Below are 19,328 nucleotides of genomic sequence, written 5' to 3'. Positions count from 1 at the left end.
CACAGCTCAGCACTGCAAGTACTGACTCATGTGAGTAGGCTTTACTCTTATGAGATGATCTATTAGCTTAATTCAGACAATTTACCCTAATGAGAGCTTGCAGAATTGGGTCCTTCCAGCAAGATTACTTTTGGTTTTGGTTTTTTGTTTGTTTTTTATTTAGGGTGCAATGTTTATAGGATATTCTTTTCATTGTTTAATATTCTAAAGGATTCCAATTCTGCCATAATGTGTAAAAAAATTGTTCTCACTTAAGTATAAACATAGAGTATCTGGTTTGCATTATTCTGCTTGAAATTGCTAGTTAAACTGAATGAAATAAAACATACATAACAGTCTTTTAAAATGTGATCATGGGAAAGAGAGAACGCATGCATTTTTATTTCCAGTAGTGAATCACAGTGACTCACCCAAGCTAGTCTGGAAATACTAATGAAATTTTAAATTTTAAGGTGTGGATTTCCATATGGCAGCTCCAGAAAAGAATGTGTCCTTTATTATTGTAAGGCATACACTCCTAAGTAAAACAAAGCAAAACAGCCAAAAATGTACATAACATAACCAAATAAAGCCAAAATCTGTGAAAATCTCCTCATGTAAACTGCATAATAGCACTTCAAATGGCCCCTTTCTGTCATCCACTGTAACCATCACATTCCCATTTCTGCTGCAGTCAGGTGAACTGTCAAAGAGCTATTACGGTTGGCTGCATAGAATTCTGAGGAAAGACAAATCTGTGCAATTTTCTCCTTGGAGAAAAAATGGTTTTTGGTGCTTTTAGGTTTTCCTAAACTATTTTGGTAAAGAAAAATATTAATTAGTTTTTAAATATTTTCTTTATTTTTTATATGTATATGATAATACTAGGGGCTTTATCTGGGCTGAAACCTTTACTATGAATGTGTAGCTCTCTGATGGATGCACATTAGCATTCCAGTATGTGGGTAAGATTTATATATTTTTTTTTCTTTTTCTGATACATAATATAGCTTCAAGTAGATGCTTAAGATGGTATGATGGCATGTTATATTTTAGTGTGAGTTTTGCACTATTAAAAGAACGAGTACACACTGAGTGGAACAACGAAATATATACACAAATGCAAAAATCATCCAATCTGTTATTCAAAACTAGTAACAACCCTACAATATTAGATGCATTTAGTTTTTCATGCCTGTTTAAAATACTGCATGCTCAGAAGTGAATACATTATTGTGCTGTGTAATACCGCATCTTCTGATAAGCCTTATCTCATAAATAAAAAAGACGTATAAATGACGTGCTTCTGAAAGGTTTTTCTTCAGAGGCAAGTATTTTGTCCAATCTGCTGAGGTATGTTGCATAAACAAAATGGGAGTTTGATTATGTCTTTCGTATAGTTAATAAACACGTGGTTGTCAGAAACCACAATGAGGTTTCTTGCTGGTTGTTTTCATCTCCTAGAAAAAATTAAGGTGTTTCAGAACTGACCTTTGCTCTGTTGAGTCATCTCCCTTTTTTCAGTTCAATTTGCCTTACTGATCAGTAGTATAAGCCAGAATTTTTATATCCTTAGAAAGAAGGTAAAAGAGAACTTGTTCCTTCAATTATTTAAGTTGGAATTTTTGTTTCTTATGTACATGATTTTGTTAAAATTTGAGACTTTTCAAATTGAAAAAGACAGCTCTGGATTTTGATTATAACTCTTTTGCTTCACCACTGAATTTCCTCACAGCAGTTGCCTGGTTTGCTGCTTTTCTATGTAGGAGTTGTTAAATAAGACATTCTTTATATTTAATTCAGTACTATATTAGAGTAGAAATCGAGTTGCATTCACTGTTTTTACTCTTATAAGAAATAGGATTTTAATTTGGTATATCTTTCCAGAAATAGCTTTGTTTACTGTATTCCACATATGTATAACTGCACCTTCCTGAAGAGTGTAAAGGGTGTAGTCCCACAAACAAGTTTAACACACAGAAGGAATGGTGCCCGCCCCAGAGTGTTTACATTTATGGTAGAAACTTACATATTGAAGCACTGTCATTCCTGAAAAATAAACCAACATGGTGCAGATAAGTCAGAGACAACCAAGCCCTTATCCTCAGAGCTCGCTTCTGCTGTTTTCAACAGACAATGTTACAGGAGAAGAGCTTTTCTGTGTGCTAATCTGATGATTCTTCCTGCTTTTTTTTTTCCCACTACACCCCCTATTTGGTTTTTTGTTTGTTTGTTTGTTGGGTTTTTTGTTGTTTTTTTTTTTTACAGTTAGTACTGTTTGGAAGTGTTGTTTGCGAGCTTACTTGCTTCTGCATTTTGTTTATAAGCAGAATATCATTCATTTCTGCATATCCGCTAGACTGGACAAATCAAGGTGACAATCCATGGTTAACTCTGTCAGGCCCTTTGTCCTGCTGCTTCTGTGGATTGAAATACAATGGAAACAAAGTGGAATACATAACAGTCCAGCTGCCTTGTGACACGGCGGCCCCGTGTTACAGTGCCTTAGCCCCTGTTTGCTTATCGATAGCCAGTTCATGAGATGACAATGCAAAGCCTGTGAAAGCTCTCCTGCAAAATAAAAAAATCATGTGAAGAAGGGGAAAAAAAAAATCAGACTTGCCTTGAAAAACAGAAACTCATTAAATGCTCTGTTCCTGGTACAGTTACTACATTCAGATGTAGGGCCTGTCTTTTTAACCATGGCATGCTTCTAAGGGATGCAGGTAGGCTCGTGCATTTAAATCTATCATATGGTGTCTGCTTACAGGGCTCTGCATTGATGTTACTTTTAAGGAAGCTTATATTTCATTTAAGCATGCAATTAATCATCTCTACAGTGTTGATATGACTGGCATCAGCAGTGTTATTTAATTAAATTTGAAATTATTGTACAGTAAATACAGGCTTCCAACTAGCCAGTCCAAATTAAATGCTGAGGTCTATTTCTTACCCATGGTGTTTCCAATTTAAATGCTCATCTGAAAGGTTACACTTCACAGGTTGAAATCATTTTTATGTTCTAACTGTTGCTAAACCCAAAGATCAACTGTACGTGAGTCTTTTGCATCTATTAGCTGTAGGAATGTGTACACATTACCTATATTTCTCACATTCCATTTCATATTAGTGATTTTATGACTGATGCTCCTTAAACACCATTTTTCTTCCGATACTTTGTCTTTTCTGTCATGTCAGCCCAGAGCTGCTTTTGTCAAAAAAAAAAAAAAAAAAAAAAGAAAGAAAAAAAAAAAAAGAAAAAAAAAAGTCTTTCCTCCATTTTGTTTCAGCCTGGTAATCAAGCAATTAGCCCACAAAATGGAGGTACGCCGCTTTTCATCCTGCATCTTACTTCGGGTGGGCTTTACCTGCATGCAAGCAGCAGGCAGAGCACTTTGCTGCTGAGCCTGTGAAATCAGCCCCTGAAGAGCGTTCACACGATGGCCCATAAGTGGCCAACGCTTAGGGGGCCTCTGGGAGGAGGGAGACCTTCCCGGTGGGATCACCAGAGAATTACGTATGGCACGTGCGCTACCTGCAAATTCTGCACCATGTACATGAGAAAGCATGTGGCTGCGCTCCTTCTCCAGCTGTACTCGCTCCCTAATTTTATAGAAACCTGAAAACATGTGGTGATCCAAACTTTAAATGGTGGGAACATCGCTGATTTTCACCTCATCTTTTCTTTCAAAAAGGAAAGAAAAGGGAAAGAAGAATCAACCAAACCAAACCAACAACACCATTTGTTTTATGTTACAGCTTTCCACAGACAATTCACAACATGTCTAGCAAGGAATCAGACCAGAAATACTGTCTCACTCCTATCATATATATAATACAGCTTTTGAACACTGGAAAATCTGTCATCCGTTAAGTGCAGCTCAGGTCTTCTGTGTGAAAAGCACAAGCCTTTTTTTTTTTTTTTTTTAATGCAGTGCTGCCGTGTCTGCACTTTTTTGAAATTGCATATTTATCAGGTTATGAATTATTTATGAGTGGCGAAGGGAGGGGGGGCGCTGGAAGGGGAAAGAAGAGTGAGAAAACATATGCTTGGGCAGAGGAATACCTTAAATGAATCCACTACCAAGTCGTTTGAAGGATTACTTGTAATTACTTTTTCATTTTGTTTTGTTTCTCTCATGTTTCTCTTGGTCATCTGCTATTGTGTTGTCGATTGGGTTTGTTTGGTTTTTAGGAAGCATGAAGGGATTGGGGGTAGTGTTTGCTATGAGTTGGATTTTGCCGTGCAAATGAATTGAGCATTTCTTTGACTTCTAAAGTACAGGGTGTTTAATAAATATTAATCCTTCAACTGTCAGACTAAATTATTGTCAAAAAGAGGCTGACAGATTGAGTATTAATGACGTGTTTTATAAATTAGAAATGAAATATCAGTGGAACGTCCAAAGCAGGGATCAAGAACGGACCAGATTTGTATCTTAGACCAGTTGAACATCCCATCTATGTCAGACTTATGCAGAAAACAAAAACAACCCTCCCTCCGTCCTGCAAACACACTTTCTGCTGTTCATGCACCAGGATCTGACATCTAGATCCCTTCTGCTTTAGGATCTGCATGTACCGAAATAGCAAATTTGTCTCAGACACCAGATAATTTGATTAGACAAAGGCAGATCCGTATCCTTTTTTTACAGTTTTGTTAGAGGAAAACTGGGGGAGGTGGAGTAATTTCTGTTCAAACATCTCAATGTCGTATTTTCCCACTATGAAAAATGCGATATCACAGAAAGCTGAAGACATGGCATTATAATGGTAAATTGTAAAAATGGTAGCTGCCTCTTCAAAAACATACAGAATTTCCAATATAAATTATGTATTAAAGGAAATATGTTTGCATAAACCAAGTAGCAGTAAGTTAATATAAGTTGACAGGATTTTTAGGGGAGGCTAATATATGTCAAAAAATATCGTGTATAGTCTTTAATCAAACTCATGATCCTCAGTTGAATTATTGCTTGTAAAGCTGATTTTACTGTATTTTCTAATTCTCTTTCTCTTTCTCCCCCTCTTTTTTTCTTTTGTGATTATTAAGGGAAAATTAAGTTTAATTTGTGTAAGACCAGGTTTGTTTTGGGGGTGGCTGAATCAAGCAGTCATTTGGGGTGCCGTTCTTTCTCTTGGCACAGAAGTATACAATATGAAACTGGGCTACCAGAGTGTATAAAAATGTTTAGCTTAATCACTCCCTAATGACAGCGACTTATGTCCTTAGTGCAGTCGATTTGTTTCCTGGGTTTTAAAAGTAGATTATTTCCATGGTGCAGGCTTAGTGTAAGCTGTTGAGAAACCACAAGCACTGCACTTCAGCCTGAGTTTGGGACGTTCGCCAAGGGTAATCTGATTAAAAGGGCATTTTTTACAACATTGTGGTGCTTTGAAAATTCTGTGCAGCCAGATAGAGTAGGGCCAAAAAAAAATTGCTTTTTCAAAGCTAACGGTTTTGCCTGAGCTGAATTAAAAGCGTGATAAGCAGCATCACTGGAATGATTCTCTTCGACAGTCTTGCAACTGGATAAACAAAGCATCCTTAGTAACACATCTGTTACAGACCCACAAGCAAATTCATGATCTATTTAATGCACGGTTTTTGCTTTTTTGTTCTTCCTTTAATGACATTTGCTTGCTGCATAGGTGTGTGGTTCTGAGGCCTTGCTTTATCTAAAAGAACTAAAATGTTTCCGTTTTTCTACAGCAGCTTTGCTCTTCCATTACGTGACATTTAGAAATGTTCTGCTATGAAAGTGGTTATTTGTGATGTGCTCTAAGAACCAGTGTTGGGTACCATCTTCCTGAGAAGTTTAGTAGATGTATGTTGTTAAAAGATAATTATCCTACCTCGAATCTTGGATTTCTTATAAGAGTTGGAATGTAATACTAATTAAATATGTCATGTTTGCACACATCAGAACATATTCAAAGGAACTGTTCTTGGATCATTTGCCTTATTGAACTACTTTCATATTCTTCTGCAGCACCTAAATAAGGAAGAAAAGATATCAGATTTCTCTCCCCTTCTTTACAGCCCTGTATTTCTCTGAATGGCAAGTTCATGATGGTCTCCACACATGCTGATAGTACAGGACTGCTTACAGCAAGACATTTGTATACACAATGTACTTCAAAGTCACCAGGTTCAGCGACACTATACAACAGATCAGACTGGCACTAGGTTCTAGTATGACAGGCAAAATTAAATTTGTTTTCTACAAAACAGGCTATTTTAGTTTGCTTAATAAATATTGAATGACAAGACATGGTTTCTTATCTCCTACTACATCACATGGCTCTCTGGAAAGGGAAAGATACATAATGAATTAAACTGAATTAAATTTTCTAACTCTTTTAATTGTAGGTGCTGACTTGTAAGCAAAGCAGGACTGCAATGCATCATAAACTACATTTTTTCCCAGAGAGGCCTCAGTGATAAAATTAAAATTGTATTTCCTTCAAAATGGAGATTTATATTTTGTTTCTCTTTTTCCACATAGGTCAGAACATCTGTATCTTGCCCTGTGCATGTGGTAAAGCATGTTTTTCCTGTCTCTAGGAGTACCTTGTCATTTTTCTACCTATCAGCATCTTAACACTAGCTACCTTATGACTACATGATCCTTTTAGATATATCACTCACAGTATTAGCTGCAATGTGACGTATAGGCAATGCTGCATTTACTGTTTTACAGATTGACATATACATCCCAAATTCACTCATCCGTACATTCATATCTACATGTATGGACACATGTAATTATACAAAAGCCATTGATTTCAGTGAATTTCTCTGATACTCAGCTTTTTCTATTTCAACTCTATCAAATATATTTGCGTCTATGTCTGTGAGATAAAAAAGCACGTAAACTGGTTTTAAATCAGGTGAATGCGGAGCTACACAACAATTCAGAAGTAGCGTTTCCATTATGGGGCTGTGTGTATCAGAGCCTTGATGGGCTGAGAATAGCTTTGTCAGGGCAGCTCAGCTCAGGAGCCTTTGATGCAGTGCTAAGTTCAGTTTAGAGTATTTACTGATACGTGTCTTCAGCAACTGTCAAAACTGCTTGGAGCTATAAGATTCAGCCTTTTCCAATCCCAGTGACCAGCCAGACTCCCGAGGCACAAAAAAAAAAAAACGCTTCAGGGTAGCTATAGCCCACAAATTCTCTTTGTTTAACCATAAAAAAAAGTGTTGGGGGAGCAATTTTACTGGGAGAAAGACTGAATGAAGGTGTCTTTGTGTCACACTTTATTTGCTGTGTTGTTACCACTGTTCCTCAGATATGGAAACAGAGCCCAGGCAGAATTAATTGAGAAACATCTGTTTACTCTGGATAGGTCGGCACAGCCCTCCTTTCCAGCATACTGAATGTTGCCAAGCATTTTTTTTTAATCTTCAAATTCAGAATGTACTTTTATTTAAAATTTTCCTTTTATGATTGAATTTTGTGCCTTTTAAAATGAGATATTCATGCCCGAAAGATGACCTGCTGTTCGCAGGGAGAGAAGGGGGAACCATTAGAAAAGAAGAAGATTTCTTGATAATCAAGGACACCTGTGATTCTGTGTTGCTTTCGAGAGCACAAAGACCTATAGATCTGCTCTTTCTTCCAGAATAAAATGTCTGTGATCCATAAGAAGCTCCAATCCTTACTTTTTTCTCACCCCAAAGAGAAAAGGAAAAGAAAGAGAATTATGCGCCATCAGATCAGCTGCTTTCCTTTAAAAAGCTGAGGATGTTGCTATTTAACATAAAACCTTCTGACCTTACTATCACGGCTGCTTTGAAACACTAGGCTATTTAATGATGCAAATTGCAAACAGAGGGAAAACATCAGAAGAACCTGTCTGGAAATTAGTGTGTTTGTCTGAAAATTAGCTAGCTTAATCGAACTTGCAGGAAGTGGAATTTCTACTCAGAAACCTGTCTTAGAGCTTTTGTCCATCGGGGCTGTTCTCAAAGAGTACAGGACCTTTGGGAATGCAAGCATTAAGGCTCCATGTAACACCCATAGTATTGTGCTTGTGTCTGATTTGCTTATATTTTACGTACAGGACCTTTGGGAGTGTAAGTATTAAGGCTCCATGTGACACCCATAGTATTGTGCTCGTGTCTCATTTGCTCGTATTTTAGACTGAAATCCTTATGATCTGAAACATGAGCCATACCTTGTGCAGTAATAAGCCTTAGATCAGACAGATCAAGCAACTGCTGTGGGTTCAGGTACCCGCTTTCTTAGACTAACAAAATCATGATGTTCAGTCAGTCTAACTGAGGGCAATATGTGTGTAGGGACGATGCTTATCCATTCATCCAAGTGTGGAGGGGACCCTCCACAAACAGATTTCTTTCTTTTTGCAAGGAAGAAAGACCTCAGCTGCCCATGTCACACTCCTCTATAGTACCAGGATTTAAATTGAGAGGAGCTCTATGGGCAAGGTGATTAAGATGAAGGAGTGAGAAGTCCAAGCAGCTGCTGGTGGAAGCAAAGTGCCTCTGTCAGCTTGTGCCCATCCTCACAACTCTGTGAAAGCATCTTGGCCAGAGGATTCTCACTCTGTTTACTATGTCCAAGACCTCATTGCCAGGTCTTTTCAGGGACAGGGTGGATATAGTACGTATGTTTTGCAAGAAAGAGGAAACTGAAGCCACCGCTCCAGGTCTTCATGGTAGATGAGTATTTTTCTGAATGCATGCATATCTCTCATTTACCACCAGCACATACTCTGTTAGGAAATTAAAGGCAGAATAAAGTAGATAAGCCATGTCCTGAGTGTCATTCAACTTAAAAGCTCTGATTGTGCCATGTACACAAAAAAAGGTTGGTTTAAAATACATACTTCAGCAAGTCTGTCTTCCATGTCTACAATAGTTGTGAATGGTTAAATGTAATTTATTTGTATTGCTTCCCTGGCATTAAGAATAGGACTCGGTATGCTGCCACAGGAAAAATAATTCGCCTAAGTAAAGGGTATGTTTCAAGCTTACAAAGCTCAAAGCTAAGGACCAAATTAAAATGATTAACAAATAAAAAGATGTAAGGAAAGATTCACACAGAAATTGTTCAAAACATTGAAATGGGAATGCTTGAAACTAGGACTGTAAATTGTCATAAAACATACACATCTGTAGATTCTGACTTCTGTTTTCCATCGTATCAGTAGGATTCTGGACAGCCACAGTCTCAAAATCAAGTTGTTTTTGTTAGGTATCCATATTTAGATTTAGTATTCTATATTTCAGCACTGTGGTTTAGATGTTTAGATGTTATAGTTTAGTTATGTTTTAATGGGAATTTCTCAGTTAAGATAATGAGAGCTTGGTCTGGGTAAGATTAGATGAAAAACAGTGTTTGTTTTGTTGTGTTTTTTTATCTTCTAAAAAAGACCAGGTAGGTTTAAAAGTGTAGAGAGATTTTCTAAGTTTTATAGGAATTTTCTGCAAAATAAAGGGCTAAATTGTATATTTGTGGAAGTTGATTAAATTGGGTAATATTTTACACTGGAGGTCTCTTCATGAGTTTCTCCATTTTGCTGTTGTATCATGCGAGTGCCATTGATTTTCAGGTGATATAACTACGTTTTATTCCTATTTTCATTTGATTCAGGCACCACATTACCAGCTGTGTCCAAGAACAAATATATCCATAGAGGCATTCATATTTATAACAATGGCTAGAGCCCTGTTGCAGAAGATTCACTATTAGGAAACATCCTGTTGCTAAATTTATCTGTTCTTCTGCACAGAGATATTTCTAACAAAGAAAGTCTAAGGAAAGAGTTGCATTGCTATAATTCTACTGTCTTGGTGTACCTATCTTTCCACTGGCATAAACAGCACAGATAAAATAGATATTTTTCACATTTACTTCCTTGGCACTGAAATTCCTATGTTTCTTAACTCCATGAAGGCTTAGGATAAAAATGGCCATTCATTGCTGAAAACATATCCTATTCTTCATAATTCTACTGGCAGTACTGTAGAATCACATCCCTTATAGGTCCTTGTCACAGTGTGATAGTGTGATACCACTTCTTTGGTCGCTTTAGACCAGCACGTCATAAATTTAACTTCCACGAAATAACTTGTATTGCAAAGTGCTACACTCAGTTATAAACTTTGCATTGAAAGGGGGCAACTCTTTGTCCTTCTTTTATAGGTAAAAACCTTGTGTTTTGTGGTAGCAAGGAATGTTTACAGGTGTAGGTGCTGAGGACATTGCTTTTCAAGCACTACAAAAACTAGCTTCCAATGATATGTATATTTTTTTTAAATTTAAAAAGCAAATAATTTCCACATGTCTATGCTCATACCAGATTAGTGGGTTATAAACACACCAGTTGAAAATAAGAGATTTGTTTTTCAATGAAAAATAGAAACCCAGTGTTTTCCCTGGAAATGTTTGGAAAAAAATAAACAGTAGGGAAATAAGAAATGAGTATATTTTATAGAGGATAGTTAAAGCGGGGGTTAAAGTGTTTATTTTTTTTTTTTTTGTCAGTGCTCTAGTCTGCAGCTTTCTCAGTAAAGCCTCTACATGTACGACTTAATTCTGACTACTATTGTTAGAATGAAACAATAATCAATGTATAATTCTTGTTTGCAAAAGAAATGCTTCTAAGCTGTCCATATGAAACACTATGCAACTAGTCTTTTGTAAACCAATGAACAGTAACTGTGATATATAGTTATCAAAAATCACTAGAATAATTTTTAAATCATCCAACACACAGAAATAGTGGGGAAAAAAAAACCTGCAGAAATTTAAGAAATTGAGTACCTGTTGTATCAAAATTTGGAGGAAATAATGAAAATTTCTTTTTGCCATTTTATCTGTTACATGCTTTATTTATGTTTTAAAGTGTAATTCACACCACTACAATGCAGAAGTTAACAATAATCCCTAAGCCAAGGGAGTGTACTATGCTGTTTCCCTGAAGACAAGGAAAGGCTTGTGAAATGTTTGGAAAAAATGTGTTTTAATTGCTGAAATAAATGGAAAATTTTAGAGAAGAAAACAAAAAGTTAAAAAAAAATTAAAAGTTAAGTATTGACAAGTCTGAATTAATAGAGACTGGTTTTCAAAAGGTTCGGTGTCAGCTATATATTGCATTTGCTCATTCAGTTCCCACACTACTCTTGAGGCAATTGCTTAATTCCTGACACTATATGGCAGAAAGAAACTTTGCTATAGAGAAATAATATCTATTTTGTTCTCCAAAACAGAGTAAAATACAAAAATTCTATCATTTTAACATTTTAAGGGGATATACACATGGGGTTATATTGGGCTCGGTTCACAAAAAAAAAGCTGTGGAGTTCTTTATTTGCATCTTCATTGAGCAGATACTAGTTCCTGCTAAAGATGGATTTTAATCCTGAACCCCTAAGTACACAACAAAGGACAGGTTAAAAAGTGCAAACAAGCACTCACTCTGAGTTACTTCCTGAGGGAGTGTGTTGGAGGAGCTTGCCAAGGAGCCTGAAGACTACAGTGAAAATATATACTTTGTGTCAAAGTATCACATCCTTTGCAGTGCCCTGAAATAATGCTGCAAGGTATTCTCCTGAGGAAGAGTTAAGTCTCTGGACAGATAACAGGCATCTGCCAAGACCTAACTGAATGCAGAAATGCTTTTCTATACTCAGTGCACTGGAGTTTTTTCAGACAAGCAATGCAGTATTATAGGCTACATACACATAGCCTGCTGCAATTTGACAATCATCCTAAGTTGGAGAAGACATTTATTAACTAAAGTGTCTTTGAAAACAAAAAACTGTGCCCAGACTATCATACAAAAATTAAGAAAATACTGACTTTTCAGGCACATAGTTACTGCAAACAGTTTGTTGTCCTTCGGGTACAATTCAAGAACTGTTACAGGGTTTCACAGATTGGTTAATGATTTTGGTGGCAGAACAAGTCTAGAGACTGTTCAGTTATAATATGCATAATATTCAGCTTGTTTGAGATGTCACAAGTTATTTTGAAAGGGCAGGGTGAGCCATATTTTGATCTTTTGATCTTTTTGATCTTGATGGGGGAGTTTTAACCCATCAGATGGTCTTTGCATCTTTATGCCATTAGGAAAACTCAGAGTCCACATTCTTGCTTTGTTTTGTGTGTTTGTTTTACCTGACACAATTTCTGTCCATGTTATATTTCCTTTTTTCCTGCTTATATAATTTAAATTGCAATATGACTGTGAATATTCATGGATTTAATACATGAAAATTTTCAAAATTATATTCCATATAATGAAATGTGAAAACAAAAATAGTTTTCCATATAGAAGACTTTAGTATTATATTTATTTCATGTCAGACTCAATTATGACTGAAACAAAAATTAATAAGATTTGTTTCTTTCTTTTAAAAATGTATTTTAAACAGAAGCTATTTGTCTCATCCTCCTCACAACTTTAGAAATTTCTGAGATTAGAGCTACAAAATTGGAGATTCTTAAAGATATGTCTAATGTACCTATAGGTAGTTTCATTAGAAATGTACGGTCTTGTCAAATTAGTGAATTCAAATGGAGGTGGCATGTAAAAACTTTGTAGCAAAACTTGTATATATTCTATATATCCCACGCAGGAGATTCTAAGTGTCAGGAAAAGATGGTTTAAACAAAACAGCTCAAGATAAAGGATCTTCAATTTAGTCATTATTTTTCATTTTTAAATCCCGCTGGACTTTTTTTTCCACACCTCCAGACTGGTGAAGGTTCCTACATACAGACATCGTAAGTGGAACAGTTAATTTGTCTCCCTGCAATTATTTCTTACAGTCAGTGGGACTGTTGCCGTGAGTCAGTTTGCAAGTTTGTTCTCATCATCTTTCTGGCAAGGAGTACCAACAGTTTCACAAGAAAGTCCGATTTCCCAAATCACGAATTGCAGCCCAATTTTGCTGGCAGGCTTGTGCTTTTTAAAGTATTTGAAAACTGAAGGTGAGTTTATCAGATAAAGAAGACCTAGCCTCCAGGGTTTGCCTTTTACTTGTCACAAGGAGATGAAAGAGTGACTTTCAAATTCTTTGGACTATACTACTTCTTCATAAGCCTGTAACTCTTTCACCTGTGCCACACTGACCCAATACTTAAAAAATGCTTTGTCTGCTCTCGCACCTGTGATCAACACGAATTTTAGCCTTGCTGATGTGCTGTTCCCAAGTATGGAGCGAATGCAGTTGGCTCTGAGCGTCTCATTGCGGCAACGTTTTGCTGTTTTTGTCACTGGTGTTTCAGGACTGTTCTTACATGCGCACACACGCCAGTTGTTGTTTCCTCACTTTCTCTAACAAAAGGAGAACTGTTGTCAACATTTTTGCCTGCTCTCTTGGTTGTATTTGTCGGGCAAAGATCATCATGCTCTGATTTAGTGTTTTCAAATAAGTATGCCCTCTGGTGCAACGCTCTATTGAGAGACAACACAGCCCAGGCAGGAGAGTTCAGCATGGCCACTAATAAAACACAAGTGCTGCTTTGTCAGGCCACGAGTGATTACTTGAACAAGTGCCAACCAAGAAACCAAACATTAGAGCGCAGCTCTTCAGACCCTCAAGACAAAGGGCCAATTGACTTTCCTCATTAGTTTTTGTGCCAAACATGTAAACACAGTTTCCTCTCTATCTTTGATGCTCAAAACATGCCAGCTTGTTAACATCTTGGGTGGTATGGTGGTTTATGAGCCTGTAAAGACTATTATGCAGTGGTGGGTTTTGTCCTAATTGAAAAGATTGGCTTATCCTAAAGACTCCCGAAACTGGCATCTTTTTGACAATTGAGAAATTCTGTCTTTAATAGGCTGGTGAAACCACCTAAAAGAAACTCAACATGCACAGAACCTTCACTGTCACACTTACACATTAAAGCTTTGTTAGAATTAGGATTGGTCTCCAGCTCTCTAAAAATAAAAACAAAAATAAACCCCCAGGTGATAAAAGTATCTTTGGCTACATAAACTGCCCAATGAAACCTCATTTGTTACAACTGTGCAGAAAGCTTACTGAGATTTTTTGCTTGATATTCTTTGTTTTACACTGCTTTTGTTTTGGGGACCTCTGACATTTTAACTTCCTTTGTATTTTACGCCAGCCTTTCTTGTTTCTAAATGCTGTGACTGTACAAAATAATGGAAATTTGAACAATTTTAAACAACCTGCAATGTTTGTGAAAGGTGTTGAATTTTAGTCAGTGCACAGGGAATGATTTATCTCTTGCAAATCCCCTCCACATATGGTGTGTCTGCTGGCATGAAATTTTACCAAAGTAAAACACTGAGAGTGTCTTAAAGTGGTCATTTTATGTATGTGTAGGGTGGTGAGCTCTATGAACTGTCTTCTCTTTCATCTTTGCAAATGATATCCATACCCCTTAGCTGAAAAGCTGAGTTTACTTTTCTTCCCCTCAAGGTTTTTAAAAATGAGGCTGATTATTAAGAAAACAAACAAACAACAACAAATCCCTCTATTTAGATCATGTTTCCAACTGAAATTGAAAAAGGTTGATTTGCCATCCTCTGTCTATATTGAAAATATAAAACATATAACCTTCCATTCATGGGTCTAATGAGAAGTTCATTATTGTCAATGCAGAAACTGTAAGAAATAGGCATGAGTAAATTATTTTGGATTTCCTTTTGAAGCACTTAAAGATAAGAAAGGAAAAGGAGAAGAAAAAGAGACAAAGACAGATAAATCCTTCTTTTAAAATAAAGGATAGAGCATGTGTGGAGTTATCTGCAGACAGAGCAGTGAGCACATTGTGCTTAGTGGGACCCCAGTTGCTGCTGGGCCTGAAGGCACTGAATGAAAGAGCTGGATTTTTGGTGGAGCATTGGCAACCTGTGCAGAGGCACAAACACGGCTCTTCTACTCCCTTACGCTGCAATTCTGGGTGATGCTAAGAAGAATGAGTACTAGTTGAACAGGAAAACAAGCGTATGGAATCTAATGGTATCTAATGCAGTATCTAATAACGAAACTCCAAGGTTTTTTTTTCCTCCTAGGCTACCCCACAGCCAAAAGCCCCTGGTGCTCACATCTCTGGTGCTGCAGCTACTGGCTTGCAGGGTATTTAGCAGGTGGCTGGACAGGCTCCCAGGCTCCTCATCCCTTTCCTGTTCCCACCACAGGCTGAGCTATGGGAGGTTTGGAGGTGCTGCCTGCAACTTAAGATATCTGCCTGGGCTGTCTGTGATTTAGGTCTCAGTCTGCAAGCTCTGCTTATTTGAGTTATCCCTGTGGTATCCTGAATTAACCCTAACCCAGTAGTAACAGCAGAGGGCTGTTAATCATCCTCAAGTGGACCATTTGTGGACAAACAAATGTTTTCTACCCAGAGCAAGCCAGTTTTCAAAAGCAATGCTGTAGAGGAACGATAACGAAGCAGGCAATCTCACAGCTACATATATGAGCCACCCGAGGGGTTGATGGTGGGTATCCTGCAACAGATTAAGTTTCAGATGTTTTCAAAGGTGGTACCTGCACTATTCACCTTGAAGGGAAACAAAGCAGAAAGAGACCTGCTTTCCTGAAAACAAAACCACCTTCGGTAGGCCACCAGGGAAAGATGAGCAAAGCTGTGGGGAGTTTGGTCTGGGGAAGGTATTAAAAACACTGTGCAAAATTGCATTTTCATGCCTAGGTGCACTGTCAGGTGCCTGTACGGAGTCGGAAGGGAATCCCAGAGGGCCTTCCTGCCCCTGGCCTGGGGAAATGGCAGGGTTAAGCCATAAGGAGGTCCATGGGCTCTGTGCTCAATCCAGGAGAGATTATGAAATAGGAATTTCATTTCCCAAGAAGGTTTTACTGAATTGCCTCCTCACACAAAATTGCACTGAGAGACTCCAAGCCAGGGCAGTGTCCAGACTCTTCTGAGGCTCTTAAGTCTTAAATTGCTCTGGGAACAGCTGCAAGTGGGACTAAAGGCTGCAGCCTTTTGAGCATCCAGAATGAAGATCTCAGCAGTTTTATGAGTTGTTGCCCAGCTCTCTGAAAAGCCTTCTGAAATTTTCTGTGTTTCAAAACTATAGCTATCTGATATTTAAGGAGTTTTCCCTACCAGTGAAGCTTCTCCTAGGTTTCTCGGTAGTATGGGTAAAATTAACTTCCTTGTGGTGCCAAAGCAGATTCTCAGTGCAAGGAGCAGTGACAGATTTGGAGGCAAAGAGATGGAAAGGTCTGTCTGAGTTGGGTGGACAGGTACTGCTGAAACAAAAGAGTCAGTGAGATTAATGGTGTTTGTGGTGATAGTCGAGAGAAATATGAGTTAAGATATCTCCTTTTCTCTCTTCCTTCCTCAAACCAACACTCCATCTCCCTTGCCCATTTCCTTGGGTTACAGGAATCTCAGCTTCTCCACATACTTTTCCCTCTCCTTCCTCTTCGCAGACTTCTACTTTCCCCTTCAAGCTGCTCACTTCCTTCATCTTGAACATCCCTCAGGAAGCAGTTCCTCTCCCATACCATGCATATAGCGTGCTCTGGGAAAGTTCAGTTCTGCCACGTTCTGGACAGTGTCTTCCCCGTGGATGTGAGGATGCCACGGCTTACTCAGGAAGAGGTCTTCTAGGTATTCCACATTTTTGAGATAATTTAGGTCTGCTTTCAAAATAAGAAAAGCCAGATACTGTCTGAGGCAGGTGATAACAGCTTTTGCTCAGGCCAAAGCTTGGGTATGTGACAGTCTCAGTCAGAGCCGCAGATGCTGCAGGACTGTGTAACTCTTTTTCTTTTTTTTTCCTTTTGAATTTGATTGAAAATATTGTGCAAACCACATTTTCTGCAACATAGTAGATTTGAAACAGCGCTGAATTTGGCTCAATGCACTCTGAATCAAATGCTGCGTTTTGTAGTTTGTTTTAAATCTTCCTTAAAGAAATAGTAGTTTCAAAATGTGTTTCCAGTAGTCATACATTTTTGATTGCCCAGTGTTCAGGGTGAGTACATTAGTAATGTTCAAAATGTGGTTTGCAGCTTTTCTGACATCTCAACACTCTGGAATTTCAGCACTTGAATTTGACCTACAGAACCCTGTGTGCAAATCCCTTGAATCGATCATGCTGCACAAAGCAAAGCCTGCTGCAGTGTTGCTGCTAAAGGGAAAATTGAAGAGTATGGTATTGGTGCTCTTTTGCTACCAAGTTCATCACGGCAAAATCATGAGCTCATGATAGACCACATAAGTATAATGGAACTCACAACATTTTGACATATAAGCCAAGACCAATGCCTTGACCTTTCAGGGCTAGTAAAATGGATACAGGAATTGTGGAAGAGATGTCTGTTCTTATCCTGAGTCAGGCAGCATAGATATAGATAGGGTCATTGTGTTCAAGAAACACTATTCTAGATGTGTTAAGATGGTTTCCCACTGTAGTTCGGCATTGTACTGACATGGTGAATTTCAGGCAAAAACTAATTTCAGACATTACTGTGACAGAATGAGCAGTGCAGTGGCGTGGGAGAGACAGTCCCTGTGAGAAATCACTTTCTGTCAATTTTGCCACCAGCTAACTATGCAAAACAAAATGACCATTAGTAGATCAGGAAGATGAAAGTTAAAGTTGAAAAAAAGGCATAGAAGTATATGTGTCTACCTTGCTTCCAGATTTAGTTTCTGTCTGACTGTCACTCATCTGATCATCTGCAGCAGAGTTTATTGTTAGAGATTTGCAGGTTCTCAGAGATAGGGAGATTGCTCAATTTTTAGCAGAAACAACTGGTCAAAGTACACATTAAATCACATTGGGAACAGGTGAAAATTACTTCTTTGATTCTTCAGGTTTTTCTTCTTTGTGTGTACAGCAAAGTGGCATGAAATGCCATTTATGATGTCTACTGGTGAGAAGAAAGTACATGACTGTAGGTGTCAAATTCTTTTCTTGGTAAGGTTCATCCTCTCTTCTTCAAATCCACAGTGATTATGTAGTGAATTATTAATGGTAAGGTAAATGCAGTTATTCTGGTGGAAAAGAAAAAGATGTGTACTGTTATTATGACTGAGAAATTGTTACATGGAAAAAGGGTAGGCTGTCATTTACAAACCATTTTTATATTTAAGGTTCTCTTATTCTCTTGTTCCTAAGTAGTTCCAAACAAAAGAGAGAGACTGGGACAAGCATGAAATTTCTTACTTTAAAGGTCACTCAGTTCAGTGGGGAGACTCCTGTTGGGCTTTTCCTTGCAGTAAGTTCTGCACAAGGCAAAAGCCTGTGCTGGCTCACATCAGAATTGTATCTAATCCCCTTTGCATCAGGGCAATAGGACCCAGGACTATCCAGGTATTTGGAATCATAGAATCATAGAATGATTTAGGTTGGAAGGGACTGAAAAGATCATCTAGATCCAACCCCCCTGCAAAGTGCAGCAACAGCTTGTGCTACACCAGGTTGCTCAAAGCTCCGTCCAACCTGGCATTGAACGCTTCCCGGGATGAAGCAACTGCAATTTCTCAGGGAAAACTGTTCAAGTACCTTACCACCCTTGCTTCTTCCTAATATCTAATTTAATGTTCTTTTTTTCAGTTTAAAACCATCCCCCCTTGTCCTGTCACTAAATGCCCTTGTAAAAAGACCCTCTCCAGATTTCTTGTAGGCCCCCTTTAGGCACTAAAAGCCTGCTCTTAAGTCTCCCTGGAGCCTTCTCTTCTCCAGCCTGAGCAACCCCAGCTCTCTCAGGCTGTCTTCACCACAGAGGTGATCTAGCCCTCTTTGTGGCCCTCCTCTGGACTTGCTCCAGCAAATCCAGGTCCTTTTTATGTTAAGGGCCCCAGAGCTGAAAGCAGTACTCCAGGTGGGTTCTCACAAAAGTGGAGTAAAGGTGGAGAATCACCTCCCTCAACATGCTGGCCACACTTCTTTTGATGCAGCTCAGGACACAGTTGCCTTTCTGCGCTGTGAGTACACATTGCTGGGTCATACTGAGCTTTTCATCAAATACTCCCAAGTCCTTCTCCGTAGGGCTGCTCTGAATCTATTCTCCACCCAGCCTGTGTTTGTGCTTGGGATTGCCTAAACCCAGGTGCAGTACCTTACACTTTGTTTTGTTGAACTTCATGAGGTTGGCATTGGCCCACCTCTCTAGGACATCAAGGTCCCTCTGGATGCTATCCCTTCCCTCTAGATGTCAACTACACTGCAAAGCTTGGTTTCATTGGCAAACTTGCTTAGGATGCATTCAATCCCCTTGTCCATGTTGCTGACAAAGATGCAACGATGTTAAACAGCGCTGATCCCAAAACTGACCCCTGAGGAGCACCACTCAACACTGGTCACCACTTCGAGCCACCTTGAGCCATTGACCACAACTTGATGTTTGGGAAAGTGGAAGC

General features: G+C 38.4%; 1 long non-coding RNA gene across 1 annotated transcript in view; it reads left to right on the top strand.

The window, feature by feature from the left end:
- Positions 1-831: 831 nt before the first annotated feature.
- LOC130608374 (uncharacterized) overlaps positions 832-19,328 on the top strand; it is a 47,690-nt gene continuing 29,193 nt past the window's right edge. Inside the window, exon 1 of the long non-coding RNA XR_008974523.1 lies at positions 832-944. This is a non-coding gene — a long non-coding RNA (uncharacterized LOC130608374). The remainder of the gene's footprint in view (positions 945-19,328) is intronic.

Source organism: Pezoporus wallicus, unplaced genomic scaffold (genome assembly GCF_028554395.1).
Source record: "Pezoporus wallicus isolate ANWC-B61680 ecotype Strahan unplaced genomic scaffold, APGP_CSIRO_Pwel_v1 contig_4131, whole genome shotgun sequence".
NCBI lineage: Eukaryota > Metazoa > Chordata > Aves > Psittaciformes > Psittacidae > Pezoporus > Pezoporus wallicus.
Note: the sequence above shows the minus strand (reverse complement) of the source record. Positions and strands in the feature narration are given on the sequence as shown.